Source organism: Trachypithecus francoisi, unplaced genomic scaffold (assembly GCF_009764315.1).
Source record: "Trachypithecus francoisi isolate TF-2019V2 unplaced genomic scaffold, Tfra_2.0 Lachesis_group12, whole genome shotgun sequence".
Taxonomy (NCBI): Eukaryota; Metazoa; Chordata; class Mammalia; order Primates; family Cercopithecidae; genus Trachypithecus; species Trachypithecus francoisi.
In genome coordinates, this window is record NW_022681457.1 from 104,536,320 (window position 1) to 104,555,121 (window position 18,802).

The window sequence follows — 18,802 nt, forward strand, 5'->3', positions numbered from 1 at the left end:
CCCTTCCCAAACAAACAGCATCCAGCCTCTGATCCACACTAGCATCCGCCGCCCTCCTGGGTGTAATGGATACATATTTATTATTGCCCACGTGCCTCTCCTCCCCTGCCGAGCACTGTATTAAATGGCTGTTCCTCAGCTCAAGTGCACAAATATTCCTTTCAAAATTATTACATTCACCTTTTGTTGGCAGAACATGCCATATGAAACATTCCAACCTCTTATTGAGTGTGGGTGTCTGCTTTCTGCTTCCGCCTCAACAGCAGTACTGAGGCCAGAAGGCCTTGTCAGTGTTCCAAGTGCCTGCTTGGCCAACTATTGGCTGGACCCAAGGAGCCAGTGCGGGACCTGATTCTGGGTTAACCTGAGCTGACCTAGTCAAGGCTATCATCATCACATCATTGTCTTCATCACTGACACCATTGCCAGCATTACCACCATCACACGGCCATAATCATCATCACCACTACCACTATCATCACCACCATCACTACCATCATGACTGTAACCACCACCATCATCACCACTATAACCACCACCATCACCACAATCATTACCACCATCACTACCCCCACCACCACCACTACCACCACCATCACCACCATCAGCACTCCCATCACCACCATCACCACAATCATTACCACCATCACTACCCTCACACCACAACTACCACCACCACCACCACCAATCACCACTACCATCACCACCATCACCACAATCGTTACCACCATCACTACCCCCACCACCACCACTACCACCACCACCATCACCACCATCACCACAATCATTACCACCATCACTACCCTCACACCACAAGTACCACCACCACCACCACCAATCACCACCACCATCACCACCATCACCACAATCATTGCCACCATCACTACCCTCACCACCACCACTACCACCACCACCATCACCAACGTCACCACTACCATCACCACCATCACCACAATCATTACCACCATCACTACCCTACCACCACCACTACCACCACCATCACCACCATCATCTCCACGACCACCATCACCACAATCATTACTACCATCACTACCCCACCACCATCACTACCACCACCACCATCACCAACATCACCACCACCATCACCACCATCACCACAATCATTACCACCATCACTACCCCACCACCACCACTACCACCACCACCATCAGCACCATCACCAACATCACCACTACCACCACCACCATCACCACAACCGTTACCACCATCACTACCCCCACCACCACCACTACCACCACCATCACCACCATCACCACAATCATTACCACCATCACTACCCTCACACCACAAGTACCACCACCACCACCACCAATCACCACCACCATCACCACCATCACCACAATCATTGCCACCATCACTACCCTCACCACCACCACTACCACCACCATCACCACCATCACCACAATCATTACCACCATCACTACCCCCACCACCACCACTACCACCACCATCACCGTCACCACTACCATCACCACCATCACCACAATCATTACCACCATCACTACCCTACCACCACCACTACCATCACCATCACCACCATCATCTCCATGACCACCATCACCACAATCATTACCACTGTCACTACCTCCACCACCACTACCACTACCACCATCACCACCATCATCACAACAACCATCACCACAATCATTACCACCATCACTACTCCCACCACCACCACTACCACCACCACCATCACCACCATCATCTCCATGACCACCATCACCACAATCATTATCACATCACTACCCCCACCACCTCCACTACCACCACCACCATCACCAACATCACCACTACCATCACCACCATCACCACAATCATTACCACCATCACTACCCCACTATTCATCACCAACATCACCACTACCACCACCACCATCACCACAACCGTTACCACCATCACTACCCCCACCACCACCACTACACCACCATCACCACCACACCACCACCACCATCACCACAATCATTACCACCATCACTACCCTCACACCACAAGTACCACCACCACCACCATCACACCATCACCACAATCATTACCACCATCACTACCATCATGACTGTAACCACCACCATCACCACCATCACCACCACCACCACCACCACACCACCACCACCATCACCACAATCATTACCACCATCACTACCTACCACCACCACTACCACTACCACCATCATCACCACCACCACCACCATCACCACCATCACCACAATCATTCCACCATCACTACCCTACCACCACCACTACCATCACCATCACCACCATCATCTCCATGACCACCATCACCACAATCATTACCACTGTCACTACCTCCACCACCACTACCACTACCACCATCACCACCATCATCACAACAACCATCACCACATCATTACCACCATCACTACTCCCACCACCACCACTACCACCACCACCATCACCACCATCATCTCCATGACCACCATCACCACAATCATTATCACATCACTACCCCCACCACCTCCACTACCACCACCACCATCACCAACATCACCACTACCATCACCACCATCACCACAATCATTACCACCATCACTACCCCACTATTCATCACCAACATCACCACTACCATCATCACCATCACCACAATCATTGCCACCATCACTATCTCCACCACCACCATCACCACCACCACCACCACCACCACAATCATTACCACCATCACTACCCTCACCACCACCACCACACCACCACCACCACCACCACCATCACCACAATCATTACCACCATCACTACCCCCACCACCACCACCACCACCACCATCACCACAATCATTACCACCATCACTACCCTCACCACTACCACCATCATCACCACCACCACCATCACCACAATCATTACCACCATCACTACCCCCACCACCACCATCACCAACATCATCTCTACAACCACCATCACCACAATCATTACCACCATCACTACCCCCACCACCACCACCATCACCACCATCACCACAGTCATTACCACCATCACTACCCCCACCACCACCATACCACCATTGTCACCACCATCACCACCATCATCACCACCACCACCACCATTACTACCAACTTCGCTGCCATGATTACCACTGCCATCTGCACAGCCACCATCATTACCTCCATTATCAACATTGACACATCATCATAACCATCATTTTCACCATCACCACATTCATTCATATCACAATTAATACTATTAATTACTAACATTTATTGAGAGCTTTATCTATGATAGATGTAGAACTAAGCCCCTTATGTGTGTGACTTTACTAATCCTCCAAATGACCTTAGAGGCAGGTACATTTTAAATTCTTGTTTTACAGATGAGAAAACTGAAACTCAGAGAGGTTAAGAAACTTGCTCAATATCACACAGTCAACAAGTGTTTCTTTTTTTTTTTTTTTTGGTAGCTCAAGTCAGCAGACATTTAATGAGTGTTCATTAGCACGTAGGCTACGGTACCTCCCATTACCAGGGACACAAAAATGAGTGTATTTCCTGACTACAGGGATCTTTACAGCTTTCTCAAGGAGATCAGACATATAATTAGTACAACGCAGCCTACAGGTGTGTCTTCAAGAGGTAAGATAAACTACCCTGAGGGTATGGGGGAAGATCATTTTTGGTTAAGACCTAGATCTAGAGGCATTCCTATAATATGAACATTTTGATAAAATCTGTCCTAAGCTTTTTGGTCATGTAAGAGCCTTCTTGGCCAGGCATGGTGGCTCATGCCTGTAATCCCAGCACTTTGGGAGGGAGAGGTGGGTGGATCACCAGAGGTCAGGAGTTCGAGACCAGCCTGGCCAACATAGTGAAACCCCATCTCTACTAAAAATACAAAAATTAGCCAGATGAGGTGGTGCACACCTGCAATCCTAGCTACTCGGGAGGCTGAGGCAGGAGAATCACTTGAACCCAGGAGGTGGAGGTGGCAGTGAGCCGAGATTGTGCCACCACACTCCAGCCTGGGCAACAGAGCAAGACTCCATCTCAAAAAAAAAAAGAAAAAAGAAAAAAAAGCCTGCTTGTCTTTCTGAACAACTCAAAGGAAGACTTGGCTGTCTCTCTAACTCCTCCTGCCTACGCCCTAGGCCAAGTTTTCTTGCTGTGCCAGGTTTGCCGAGACTGCCATCTTCGTTTCCGGCTGGAAGGAAGTTTAGCAGCCCTTTTACAGATGGAGAAAACTGAGGCTCAGAGAAGGGAAGAAACTTATTGAAGGGAGAGAGTGAACTCTTCTTTTTCAGTTCCCTGACAGTGCAGTCATTCTGTGAGGGCCGTCTGGATGCTGAGTTTATCAAGAATGAAAGGGGAAGTGCCCATATTGGGACTTTCTTTCCTCACCAGCTGGTTTATGTGGTATATGGCGGTGGGGGGCCTGGGGGTCTCTGGGCCCCTGTTGCTTCTCCTGTTTTGGTCTCTTCCAAGGGGACCTTAGGACAGCTGGGTGGGCCTGCGCAAATGGGCTGAGAGCTCTTGTTCATCTTCAGGGGTTCATATGCCCCATGGCTGGCCAGGGAATCCTTTCCTCCCTGAGTGACCCCCCGGCGTGGCCTCCAGAGCCTCATCTGAACACCGCATGGACACCACTTCAGTCTGCATGTTCTCTTGGAGTAGCAGACTGGCCCTTTTCCCGAGAGGCTGGAGCAGGCAAGAGCGAGAGTGGAAGGATTTTGAGATGTTTCCTGAGCAATGAATGCAACCCCACCTTCTGGCATTCTCTCAAGAGACTGCAGAAAAGCCTTCAGCTGGTCTTTTGATGATCTCTGGGTATGAGACGAATGTTTCTGTGAATGTGACTCACGCTGAGGTTGACTTCAAGGAGGAGGCGAAATGGCCTGGCGCTAAGAGGGTTACATTTGATTCCTTCATTTATTTGCTCTTTCAACAAATAGTTTTTGGCCTCCCACGAAGTGTCAGGCATTGTGCTGGGAAGGGGGGTGGCAGGGGTGAGGACAGAGTAGATGTGGTTTCTGCCCTTATGGGGAAGAAGGGAAGACAGATGTGACTCCAGTAGTTACACAAATGGAAAGAATTACACACAGTTTTAAGCTCTACCCCCAAAGAAGCAAGGGCTGCTGAGAGAATGTGGAACAGGGACTGGCCAGTGGGCTTTGGGCATCACGATGATAACACTTAAGGAGTGCTAATGGCGCTGGGTGGGCTGGGCTGCAGCTGCAGCACTGGTTGTTAACTTGGTTAGCCCGCTGTAACCTGTGTTGTATCAGTTCTTCAATATTCTATCATCCGCAGGGCCACGTGCTGTTCCAAGCGCTTCACTCGTATATATTTACTCATTTCATCCTTACCCCTATGAGATAAGAACTCTTGTTATTTTACACATTGGGAAACCGAGGCACCGAAAGATTGAGTACATTTTCCAATAATATACAGCTAATAAGTAGCAGGGTGAGGGTTTGAACGCAGGCTCTCTGGCTTCAGAATCCAGCCTTTCTCCATTCCACTCCTAATGCTTCTGGTGGATAAGTGAATTTAATGAGGTAAAGATGGGGCAGGTGTGGGGCTGGGGTGGGTTTCAAGCCCAGAACTGTGTGGAAAATGCCTGGTAGTAGGAAGCACACAGGACACTCAAGGAAGCAGGTGAGGCTGGTGCAGCTGGCATTAGGGGCCAAGGGGCTGGGGCATGGGGAAAGAGGGCAGGTGGCAAGGAGGGGAAATGGACAGAGCAGGATTACATGGAACCTGGGAGCGTTACGGTTGCAGGACACTCAAGGAAGCAGGTGAGGCTGGTGCAGCTGGCATTAGGGGCCAAGGTGAGGGGAAATGGACAGAGTAGGATTACGTGGAGCCTGGGAGCATTACGGTTCCGGCCAGGATCCCAGCAGAGTGAGCTCCACAGGAGTGGGCACTGTGCCTCTTTTCTTCATTCATGTATACCCAGCGCTGAGCACACTGCCTGGCACATAGGAGATGCCCAATAGTGAATGACAAAGGAGGGAGCCAACTCCCTTCTCTCCAGCCCTCACCCAGCTCTGGCTTCCCCAGTTCCGACTGTCTATTAAAATTCTAATTGCTGGGGCTCCAGCCCTGGAAAATGCAGTTTAGTAATGCTTGGTGGCCCTGGGGATCTGTATTTTCAGTAAGCTCCCAAGATGATTCTGATTTTGCCTGGTTGCCCCTGGACACTCCTGGAAGCTGGTGGTTCTGCTTGTAAGGGGCAGCATGGGAGTGGGATGCTGCCCTGCAGACACTTGCTGGGGGACACACCTTGAGCTCACAGTCCCCCATCTCAATGTTTATCTACAGCACTGTGGAAAGAAACACTCTTGGTGGGCTTTCCAGTGCTGGTTTCCTGGCAGCCTTCTCCTCTTCTGGGGTTGTGGTCATCTGCTCCCGGGCTGACCCTGGCCACCTGAAAACCTGGACTGGATCGTTGTTGATATGGTGGCTATGGCTGTGTCCCCACTACACCATGGAATACTATGCAGCCATCAAAAAGGATGAGTTTGCGTCCTTTGTAGGGACATGGATGCAGCTGGAAACCATCATTCTTAGCAAACTATCACAAGAAGAGAAAACCAAACACCGCATGTTCTCACTCATAGGTGGGAACTGAACAATGAGATCACTTGGACTCGGGAAGGGGAACATCACACACTGGGGCCTATCATGGGGAGGGGGGAGGAGGGAGGGATTGCATTGGGGAGTTATACATGATATAAACGTTATGCACATGTACCCTAGAACTTAAAGTATAATAAAAAAAAAAAAAAAAAAAATCTCATCTTGAATTGTAGCTCCCATAATTCTCACATGTTGTGGGAGGGACCTGGTGGGAGATAATTGAATTATGGGGGCAGTTTCCTGTATACTGTTCTCGTGGTAGTGAATAAGTCTTAAGAGAGCTGATGGTCTTCTAAGGGGACGCCCCTTTTGCTTGTCTCTCGTTTCTCTCCTGCCTGCCACCATGTAAGACGTGCCTTTTGCCTTCCGCAGTGATTGTGAGGCCTCCCAAGTCACGTGGAACTATGAGTCCATTAAACCTCTTTTTCTTTGTAGATCACTCAGTCTTGGGTAGTCTTTATCAGCAGTGTGAAAACGGACTAATACAATAGTTGACCTTGAGTTTTAGGCATTCTGTAAACAACCTAGAAATCTGTTGGGAACCAAGAGAGAAAAATCAGTTATTCAGTCAATCATCCAACAAACTAATTAGTCAATCTAGAGAAGAGAAGGGGAAGAGGAGTGGGGTGGAGACAAGGGAAGAAGGTAAAATAGAAGAGATGGAGGAGAGAATGAGAATGGAGATGAGGAGTAAGAAGAGAAAGGGGGCGAGGACAGACAGTGAGAGACAGAGAGGGGAGAGAATGCTGAACGTGGGGATGGGGTGGATCTCGGGGGACAGTCCTGAGCAACAGCATTGTAGGCATTTGACAGAAAGGGCCTAGTTGTCCCAGCTATTCTTGGAGAGGGCCTGAGGGGTCACACATGAGCACAGCTTACAGGTGGTAGAAGTGTTGAAAGAGGTGGCCATTCCCCTGATAGCCATAATCTTACAGTTTGTTGTTGTTTAAGTTGGGGTCTCAATATGTTGCCCAGGCTGGAGTGCGGTGGTGCCAACATAGCTCATGGCAGCCTTGAACACCCAGGCTCAAGTGATTCTCCCACCTCCACCTCCCAAGTAGCTGGGACTACAGGTGAACACCAACCACACTTGGTTAATTTTTGTATTGTTTTGTAGAGACAGGCTTCTGCTGTGTTGCCCAGGCTGGTCTCAAACTCCTGGCCTCAAGCGATCCTCCTGCCTCAGCCTCCTAAACTGTTGAGATGACAGGTGTGAGCCACCACACCCAGCCATCTTACAGTTTTAAAGCAGGTGAAACTGGCAGAGCTGGAGGTGGCTGGGAAAGGCGGCTGTGCCAGGCCTAGTGGAGGCTGGGGCTCCACTTATCTCATTCAGAACTGAAGACCTGAGCTGTGACGGCGCAGGGGCCCTCAGCATCTGGGTCATTAGCAAAGGGACTGGCAGTTGCACAGGCCAGAAAGGAGCCCACCTGTAGGAAAAAGATAAGTCTGATGGGCCAACCTCAGTTTCTCCAGCTAGAAAATGAGGGCATGGGACCAGAAGATCATACCCATAGCTACTAACATTAACCTCCTGCTATGTGTCACACTCCTTTCTTGGACCTTCTGGAAACCCGTCCTGAGCTGGCTGGACTCACCATTCCAACCTCAGCCCCTGCTACTCTCCCCATACCCTCCCGCCATCTTTCAGTCTCACCAGGCTCAAGTACACCAAGCCTGTTCCTGCCTCAGGGCCTTTGTACATGCTGTTCCCTCTGCAGAATGTCTTCCTATAGTCTTTGCCTAACTGGCTCCTTGCTATCCACCTCTTTAGAGAAGCCCTCCATCATCACCCTGCCTCAAGTAGCTTCCCAGTCACTTGCCTTTACATTACCCAGCTATGTTCTTTTTTTTTTTTTTTTTTTTTTTTGAGACGGAGTCTCGCTCTGTTGCCCAGGCTGGAGTGCAGTGGCCGGATCTCAGCTCACTGCAAGCTCCGCCTCCCGGGTTCACACCATTCTCCTGCCTCAGCCTCCCGAGTAGCTGGGACTACAGGCTCCCGCCACCTCGCCCGGCTAGTTTTTTGTATTTTTTTAAGTAGAGACGGGATTTCACCGTGTTAGCCAGGATGGTCTCGATCTCCTGACCTCGTGATCCGCCCGTCTCGGCCTCCCAAAGTGCTGGGATTACAGGCTTCAGCCACCACGCCCGGCCCCCAGTTATGTTCTTTGCCACTCCATTCCCCTTCCAGCATGGGTGCTCCGTTAAATCAGGAACCTTGTTCCTTCTGGTCTCTGTGGTTTCCCACCCCTACCCCCATGTGAGTGCCTGGCACATATAGACAATTGATACCTGCTTGCTGAATAAATGAATGAGTGCAACTTGATAAGTTGGTGCTTCATTTGTGTTATTTCAAGTAGGTGTCATAAATATTTGCTTTTATTAGGTATTGAGGGAGACGTTATCATCAGTCCTACACAAGAGGAAACTGAGGTTCCCAGAGGTGAGGTCACACAGCTGGGACCTGGACTCAAGCTCTGCCTCCAAAGCCTTCTCCCCCAGGGTGCCCCACCTTTTGTCGAGCAAAGAGGAGACACCAGCCACCAGGAGCTGGGGATAATCTTTGTGCTTTAGAGATGAGGAGGTGATGGCTGTGGGTGAAGTTGCTCAGCACTGCCACCCTCAGTCCTGTGGTGGTAATGCCTCTAGGCTCGTTCGTGGGGCACACTGCCTGCAACTGTGATTCTCAAGAGACCTAGGGCAGGGCTGGGAGCAAGTGGCGGCTGTGTGGTTCACACAGCACCTGAAGCAGCTGGCTCGTAGAGGTGCCCAGTCAGAACAACACACAGAGATTTCCGGAGAGAGTGCTGTCCTTCAAATCATTCAGGCTCATTTCCCAGACAGGCCCAGCACAATGCCACAGATTTCCCCAGTGGCATAGTGTGCTGCGAAGCCTCCTACCCATAGGACAGGTGCCCCTTGCCTCTGTGGGTAGCAGAAAAGTGCCTCATGTGTCCGAAGACTGCAGAAATCTGCTTCATTGGCCACCTGTCTGTCGGCAGTGGTCTACACCTCTTCAAACCCCTGAGCTGAGGTTTATTGTGGTCAAGGGGCAAGATCATGGCTATTAGAGCCACCTTGATCTGGATTCAAGTCCCAGCTATGCAACTTACTGGCTGAGTGATGCTAGGCCTCACATAACTCTCCAAGCCTCAGTTTCCCTGTCTGTAAAAGGGAGATACTTATTAAAGTGCTTGGTCCAGAATTAAGTCAACAAGCGGCATATCTGCCATCTGGCATATCAGCCCCTTGCCATCTGGCCACAGTTTCACCTCTGGCCACTCCTGCCCAGTTCCTCTGCCATGCTTTGCACACACTGTTCTCTGCCTAGATGCTCACCCTGCCTTGCCTGCTGGGCCAGGGTCTCTTCCTTCTACATGGCAGGCACCTCCAGGAAGCCTTCCCAGACACCCTCAGAGCGTTGGTCTATCCTGGGTTCTCTGAGCCTCCATACTGTTTGAGTGGTGAGGTCTGTAATGGTCAGTGTGTGTGGACCAGGGTTGTGTCATTTTCGTCCCAATGTCCCCAGCACAGGACTCAGCAGGAGGAATATCAGTTGAATACATAGATGAAAGAAGCACTCGAAAATAGAAATGAATTAATGAGTAGAGAAAGGAATGAAGAAAACATGGAGGAAGGAAAAAGACAAAATGAAGGAAAAGGAGAAGAAAGCAAGGGAGGGGGAGAAAACAGAAGGTAAAAAGAAAAGAAATGAGAGAGAAAAGGCAGAGAAGGAAGTGGGCCCTCCAAGGGTCCCTCCCGCCATGCTGATGTCTCAAGTCCCAGCTATGCAACTTACTTACCCCCCTGTCCTGCCTGCTTCTGTCTTCCTGTCACTCCACAGAGGTCCTCAGTTGCCTCCGGCTCCCACAAAATATTCATTGTTCTCTTGCCTGCTCCACTCCGCCTCTCCCTGCTTGTTAGGTGCCAAAATGGTGGAATGATCAGAGGTAAAGCACGTCTGTCACTAGGCATGGTGGGGCTGATTCATCGAAAGATGTTCCTCTCCCCCAGGCTCTGGTGCAGAGGCTGAGTCAGCCCTGGCTGCTTCTCTCTAAGGTCACAGCTATGTCTTCCCCAGAGGGTCCAGGAAATGTAGCACAGGCTTCGAAAAGGGCACAGTCCCTGAAGCTAGAGAATTTCTTTTTGAGCAATTGGGATCAGAGAACCCTTGGCTTGAATGTGGTGGGGCAGACTCGAAGGATGCTGGAAGGGGCTGGGAGGTGGTTCAGCCTGTGCTGCAGCTAGGGGAGCCCCAGTTCCACTTGGCCTTCTGGAACAACCTCGTGGGCAATTCCTTGAGCATGATCCAGGAAGGCTTGTATCTGGGGATGGACTTGGGCTGGTAGGGGAGCGGGTAGGCTTTCCAGATGGGACTGGAGACAGGGCTGAGAGAGCATGGGGGAGTCAACACTCTGCAGGCTGAGAGGCAGAGGCCAAGATTCAGAAAGGCTGCCAGAGCCCAGCCAGCTTCAGTCTGAGATGACAGCCACTGAGAACCCAGCCAATAGCTGCTTTTTGTATGCACCTACTATGTGCCAGGTCTCTACCATGTACTCGGGGCTCCAGGGACCTTGTTTCATTCCATCCTCACACCAGCCTTCTGGCATAGGTGTCATTGTCATCTCCATGTGAGGAAACCACAGCTTGGAGAGGTTGGAAATCCTTAAGCCCATAGCTGTAGAATGTCAGAGTCCCAATCTGAACCAAGAAGAGCCAAGCCCTGTTGCCTTCCTGTCTACCTACCGTTTAGAAACGGCTTACTAATTTTTCTAGAATATAATAATACATGCTAGCTGTAGAAATGTAGAGAAGTAGAGTTCAAAAAAGAAAATAGACTTTGCCCCAAACCCAGCATTGTTTCCTCTATGCCCTTAAAAAAAAAAACCACAGCAGGCACCATGTGGCTTCTTATTATTCCTACTTAACATTAGAGCAGAAGCATTGTCCTAGGAGAATACAACTTTTGGCAAGTATAATTTTTATTGGCTGTAATAGTATTCTGGTTGGGGATATGCACCCTAATTTCCTTAGCCATTCCCCTATACCTGGACATTTGGAGGGACTCCAAAGTTTCACTGTTATAAACAAGACTGCTATGTGTTTCTTTGTGTTCAGGCTTTTTCTATGTTTCAAGCCTGAGCATTCAGGAGATTTCTGGAAGGGGAATGATTGGGTCAAAGGCAGGGCTGCTTTGGGGAATGGGTGGATTGGAAGAGGATCAAGGAATCCTGGCAGTCACCCCCAAGAAGGGTGCTTTTTTTTCTAAGAGAGACCAGCTCATTCAGGAAGCCTGCCTTCCTTTGGACTAACTGGCCTAAGTTAGACCAACATCAGAACTTTTGATGATACCTTTTTTACCTTCTGACTATTTCTTTACCCTCTTATAAGCACTGTGGGTGTGTGTTGAGGGGCCCTTCATACATTTACCTTGCTACTGGGTTCCTGGAGGCAGCCGCGGATTCAGAGAACTTGGGGATAATCTTATTCAACCCTCCTCATATGCACACAGGTGTACCATTTGACAGGTGCAGTGACTGAGTCCCAGTAAGGACAGGTAACTTGTTTAATTTGCCTGAGAGTAACTCTGCTGAGAGCAGATGGAGGCTCTCTGACTCCATGGCTCCCTACACTGTGTTAGCTGCCTTGCATTTTTTTGATTCCGGATCATATAATTCTATCCCCAAGCATAATGAAGAACAATTGCTGGTATCATGGTTGCCATGGCAACACTGGCTCCAAATTTCCTGCTAGAGGTGCTGGGAGTGAGAGCTTGGACTATGAGGGTCCTGAGGCTGGGATGGGGGTGCTGACTGGAATGGGGCTGGAGTCCACTAAGCTCATGCCAGTGCAGTGACATCACCCTGATGCCCTCAAGGAAGCCTCAGGGCTGAGCCCAGAGCATGGACTGTCACCAACAGTGCTCCAATTTGGTGCTGATGTTCCCTGTGCAAAGAGAAGCAGGATCCATGTTTCACTTTTTTTTTTTAAGACTGGAAGATGAGAGGCACAGCTGAGTCCCGGAGCAGACTGAGCCACCTAAGAGGGGAGGAACCACTGCAGAGAAACCGTGTCAAACCTTTTTGAAGTTCCAGGGGGAGAACAAGAGAGCGGAGGCTCCTGGTGGCTGGTGACAGGTGCTGATTTGTTCTGGGGAAACAGCACAGAAAAGTGACTGGAGAGGCGGCTGGGCCAGAATGGGATGCAGGCAATGGAAAGGACTCTCAAGACACAGTCCTGGGCTCGCAGGCAGGACCAGCCCCCAAACCTGTCCCCCCAGGAGCCTGCAGAACCTCTGCCCTGACAGGGGATACCTCACCTCCTCTCCTTGCAGCTGCTCTTGGCTGGGAGAGCAGAGAACAGGGGACAGGAGAGAAGACCCCAGAGTACTGAAGCTGAGGCTGGGACGGTCTTCATTTGCCTCTTTCCTCGGCCTTTTTCCTGTTCTCTTGTCTTTTCTCTCTTTCTCTACTTCCCTTCTCCCTAGCCCAGTCTCTCACCTCTCTTCATCCTCTGGGCCTTTTCTTCTTCCTCTCTTGCCATGATTCTTCCTTCTCTGTCCCTCTTGTCTTCTCTTTTACTTCCTTTCTTCTTCCCTCCTTCCTGCAGCTATGCCCTCTTCCCTCCTTTTTCCTGTTCCCAACCAGGGCATTAGAAATGCATCCCAGTCACCCTGATCTGATCACTGCATATTGTATACATGAATCAAAATATCACATGTACCCCAGAAATATATAAATTACTCCATATCAATAAAAAGAAATGTAGCTTCTTTGCCTCACGTAGAGAAAAGCCAGTCTCAAGTATAAATAAACAAGCAAATAAAACAAACCACACTGCCCCCCCCCCCCCCGCCTCCCTGCCATCATCTGGGCCTGCCACTATTTGCTCAGGGTATCTAAACATCAGCCAAAATCAAAGAAAAAGTTTAAAAAATCTATTGTTGAAAATTTCCAAAATTAAGTAAACGTGCATGTACAATAGCATTTCCCAAACTGTGACTTAATAAACTCCAGGCCTTTAAGTTGGGAGAGGTGGTTCCGTGATACAGTTAAAAGCACAGACTCAAGCCCATCTGCCTGGGTTTAAATCCTTGCTCTGCAGCACGACAGTTATATGACATTGGGCAAGGGCTTAAGTCCTTCTGTACCTCAGTTTCCCTTTCTGCAAATGGTAATAATAATAATACTACTACCTGCTTCATAAGTTGTTGTGAAGATTAAATGCCTTAAAATGGAAAGATCTTAGGACAGTGCCTGGCACTTAATAAGTGCTCTGTAAGTGTTAGTGATTCCTAGAAGTATTGCATGAAAGGAAGTTTGGAAAACGCTGAATACTTCTTGGCTGCCATCTTGGAAATAACATGATAGCACATTAGAGGGTTGGGAAGTCCTACAGCAAAAAGACCTGTAAGACTCTGTTTACTTTAGTAATCCTCAAACTTTTTTTTTTTTTTTTTACTATAGTACTCCCAATCTCTTCTTTTATGCACAAAATCTGTCTCTGAGGACACTCTCACTTTTTGAGTGGATCACAGTTTGAGAACTGCTGATTTGGGATTATTCACTGGAGACCATGTTGAGTGAGGTAGAGTGAGAAAGCATTATCTGAGTCATCAGGAAGATGTAGGGTCAAATGCCAGCTTTACCCTCCCCAGCCACAGGGCCCAGGAAGTGTGTGGGTAGGCCCCGAGAGGAGAAAAGGCTTGCCCAAGGCCACACAGCCAGTTAGGGTGAGACTCAAGATTATTACACTGGATTTCCAAGCCTAGACCTTTCCATCTCCCTCCTCTTCCTCATTATCAAATAAAGGCAGGAGGTCTTTGTGTTGTTGCTGCTGGGGGACGGTCCCTCCTCATCTGCTCCCTCCTTGGTTCACTTTTCATGCCTTTCAGGACCTGGGCTGCAGTGCTCACCCCAGAGCACATGCTTTTCTCCCAATCAGAGAGAGGGAGGAGGCGAGATATCTTCAGTTTCCCACCCACCAAAAAAAAAAAAAAAAAAAAAGTAAGAGAGCTAAGGCATTTTTTTAAATACAGCTCTCCACATAAGCAGAGTGACTGAGCATAATACATTTGAGAGATGACTTGTGTGCCCTGTCCCTGGTGCTGAAACATGGATGGGCACCTGGGCAGTGGTCTCTAACCCCGGCATAGACTAGAAGGGCTGCTGCAGAATCTCCTGTGGGAGTGGGGCGGGGGGTGTCCACTTAATTCTGTGATTTCAAGGTCTTGCATCTCACCTGTTGGATCAGAATCCCCTGGAGTGGGCACCTGCCTTCCATATGTTTGAAAATCTCCTGGGGGGCAGTGCTTTGGGACCCCACTACCTTGCGGAGCATTTATGTAACCCAACCCTGGTCCACCTCTCTCATGGATCATTGTTTGTCAGTGATATTATTTTCTGATTTTCTGAAAAAAATTGTAATGTTGATACTCTTGCAGGAAAGAAAACTCCATGATATATTTTTCCTATTAATGGAGCAGATTTTATGGCCTGTTGACAGTTCTATTATTTTTATGGCAGTAGCAATTTTTTTCTACTCTGGGGACTTTAGGATGCATATTCCTAGTGAATCCATATTTGTGGTCCTCTGGAGTCCACAGGAGCTAAGTGAGGCCATTCCCACTCCATTCCTTCTTTTGGCCTGCAGGCCTTGTGGTTTACAGGGCTAGAATGGTCTTAATTATGTTCGCATGTTCTGTCTCCATGTTGCACTGCTCCAGGCAGAGACGAGAAGCTTCTGTTGTGGTATTTGTTCTTTCAGGCACTTCTCTTTCCCCCTGGGATCCTCAGGAAAATCCTCCTTGATGGAGAAACAGTTACATTGGGCGTCCGGCCAAAAAGATGCCAGCGAGATGGGGCCAGAGACCTTCATTAGCCTGTGACGAGGCCCTTGGGCTCTAATACTGGGGAGGAGGGTGGATTCTACCATTGCATCCTGTCTCATCCTCTTATCTGATGTCCCAGATGCTAGAGCAGGTAATGAAGTTAATAGCCCCTAGAATAGAAGAAATACCTCAGCAAACCTCAACAAGAGATATAAAGTAACCACATCTATAATGTTATCGTTACGGCTCATGCATTTGTCATAATCTTCTTTATGGTTATACCCATTATAATTGGAGGCTTTGGAAACTGACTAGTACCCCTAATAATTGGTGCTCCTGACATAGCATTCCCCCGCCTAAATAATATAAGCTTCTGACTTCTTCCACCATCCTTCCTACTTCTTCTCGCATCTCGCATGTAGCTCTGAGGCCACAAGGAAGTATACAGTCGTGGTTATAAGCACAAGATTTGGAACCGGACCTGGGTTCAAATCCTGGCTCTGCTTTTTGCTAGCCATCTGACTTTGGACAAGTTTTTTTTTTCTTTCCTAGTTACTAGGCCTCAGTTGCCTAATGTGTAAAATACAGATAGCACTACACATGCCTCAACAGGGTTGAGGTAGAGATCAAGTAAGAAAATGGATATAAAGTATCATCCTATAAACCATCATAGCTTATTACAGTCATACAAATGGATCTCTACCCAAGTGATGATGGCAAACTTTAGCAAGCATTTACATCTTATTGTGATATTCTTGGAGCCCTGCAAACTTCCACTCCCCTGATGGAGTAGAAATTGAGTTCTAAGAATGAAGATGAAGGCAGATGTCTGAGGTCATGGAAGGACAGGGATGTATGTCCAGATCAGAGCATTGATCGCTGCTCTTTCTCAGGCCTCTTCCCGAGGTAACTCTAAAGGGCAGTCCAGTGAGAAAGAAAGGAAACCATTCCAAGCTTGGAAAAGGTCACTGAGTTTTCCCCAGCCTCTAGCATGGAAGCCCTTGGCCAGTATGGACCTGGGGCTGCTTAGGGCTTAGGGTTGGCCTGAGAGAGCAAAGCTGGGGTGCCCCTGCCCTCTTTGCACAGACAAGAAGATGGAGGCCCAAAGGGGTCAAGCGACTTTGCCCAAGGCCATAAGGTTAGTTGGCAGCAGGATCAGGGCACCCTTTTCATTGCATCACAAGACTTCCTTGGCAGGGTGCAATGTGTCCAGCCACTGGCTTCTGTCTAAAGAAAGAAAGATTCAAGGAGACATGGATTCATTTCTGGAAAAGTGGATTAGATTGGTTCTGTGGGGCCCCCAAGGAGTAGCAGTACAGCTAAAGAGTTAGGAACTCAGTGGCACTAACGAGAAGCACTACGTCGGTGTTGTGGTGAGTCAATAGGACTAATAGGACTATCCGTGGTGATACCTAGGAGGATACACTTTGCTTCTTTTATGATCGATACTTTAGGTCTGTGTTGATTCACATGCTAAGATGTTGAGTAAGAAAGTGAAGAGGCTACACTATTGTCAGGAATAGCAATAACCTAAATTGTATGCAAAATTGTATACGCAGACTTCCAGTGATGCAAGGAGCTGTCTGCGCAACAGTGAGCTCCTCATCACTGGAGGTGAGCAAGCCCTGGTGGGGATGAGGCAGGGAGGACTTGGGCATCTGCCAGAGGAATGGCCCAGCACCCCAATGCCCATAATGCCCACTCTCCCCCTTCTCAATTATCTGGCTCCCGCTCACTGGGGGCCCCTGTTTTCCAAAGCAGCAAGCAGCCTGCATGGTAATTACTTTTGGACTTATTAAGCCTAATTATCCCCTAATCGCATACAACCAGTAATTACTGTGGCTGTTACCAGGGGCCTACCCATGCAGTGCCACCCTCAGCACTGGCATCCAACACCCAGCTGGGGCCTGAGGTGGAGCTGGTGCTCCCTTCCATGGGTTTGGGGGTGGAGGTGTTGGCTGGGGTGGGGCTGCTGCATCTGAGATCCCCAACCTGGTGCCCCTTCAGCCTGGGTACTGGCTGCTGAAGGAATCGCTCACAAATGCGAGCCCTGGGGCTACCCCAAGCTCCAAGCAAGCAGGGTCCTTCCAAGTACTCCCTTCCCAGTGATGGTTGCCCAGGTTGCCCTGCCTTTGCCCAAGCAATTCCCTCCTTCCAGGCTCTGTTTCTCTCCTCCTTTCCCCCTTCCTTCCCTCCAGCCTCCTATCCACTTTCTTTTCTTCCTTCAAATATTTACTGAATCTCTTTTATGTTCCTGGCACTATTTCTAGTACTGGGGATACAACAGTGAAGGGAAAAAATGGCAAAAATCCGTGCTTTCATGGAGCTTACTGTCTACTTGGGAGAGACAGAGAATGAACAAAATCAGTAAATGATGCAGGGTATTAGAAAGGGTTGAGTTCTATGAAGGAACAGAAAGCGGAATGTCAAGGAGGAGGTTTTCTTGGGCTGGAGGAGAAATTCAGTTTTAATGGGATGGCCAAATGGAGAATGGGGCATTTGAACGAAGACTTGGAAGGAGATAGGCTAAACTAGGATGACATCTGGGGAATGTTCCAGGAAGAGGGGCCAGTCGGTGCCAAAACCCAAAGGTGCAAGCAGGTCTGGTGCATTTGAGGAGCAGGGAGGGTGTCCTGGTGGCTGGAGCAGAGAAGCGAGGGGGAGAGAGGTGGGTGAGGAGGTCGGAGCTGCCAGGAAGGGGTGGAGGGCAGATGGTAGAGCCTGGTGGGGGAGTTTAAAAACTTTGGCTTTTCCTCTGAAGCAAACTTCTGAGCAGAGAGGTGAGCACTTTCTTTCTTTTGTTCTTTAAATCGGAGTGTCGCTCTGTCGCCCAGGCTGGAGCACAGTGGTGGGATCTCAGCTCACTGCAACCTCCGCCTCCCGGGTTCAAGCGATTCTTCTGCCTTGGCCGGACGCAGTGGCTCACGCCTGTAATCCCAGGACTTTGGGAGGCTGAGGTGGTCAGATCACGAGGTCAGGAGATCGAGACCATCCTGGCTAACATAGTGAAACCCCGTCTCTACTAAAAATACAGAAAATTAGCCGGGCGTTGTGGCATGCGCCTGTAGTCCCAGCTACTCGGGTGACTTGTACTTTTATAGCCTCCACTCTGTCCACAGCGATGGTGGAGGTTAATGGGGGCAGGAGCCCAGGGAGGAGGAGTTGTAGCCGCAGTCCCAGTGAGAGAGGGTGGGGCTTGGGCTAAGCGGCAACGCGGAGCAGGTGGCAGTGGGAGGAATCTGGAAACACATTCAAGGTGGACATGGCAGGACTCTCTGAGGGGCTACAAAGGAGGTGTCAGAGAGAAGTGTCAAGAATGGCACGAAGGTTTTTCCTCCACAGGTGGAAAACTAGAGCCGTTTCCTGAGCTGGG

The 18,802-nt window shown here is 49.3% G+C and overlaps 1 long non-coding RNA gene across 1 annotated transcript in view; it reads left to right on the forward strand.

Moving 5' to 3' along the window:
• LOC117093937 overlaps window positions 1–18,802 on the forward strand; it is a 48,221-nt gene that overhangs the window by 22,768 nt on the left and 6,651 nt on the right. The window contains exon 2 of the long non-coding RNA XR_004441303.1: window positions 12,592–12,736. This is a non-coding gene — a long non-coding RNA (uncharacterized LOC117093937). The remainder of the gene's footprint in view (window positions 1–12,591; window positions 12,737–18,802) is intronic.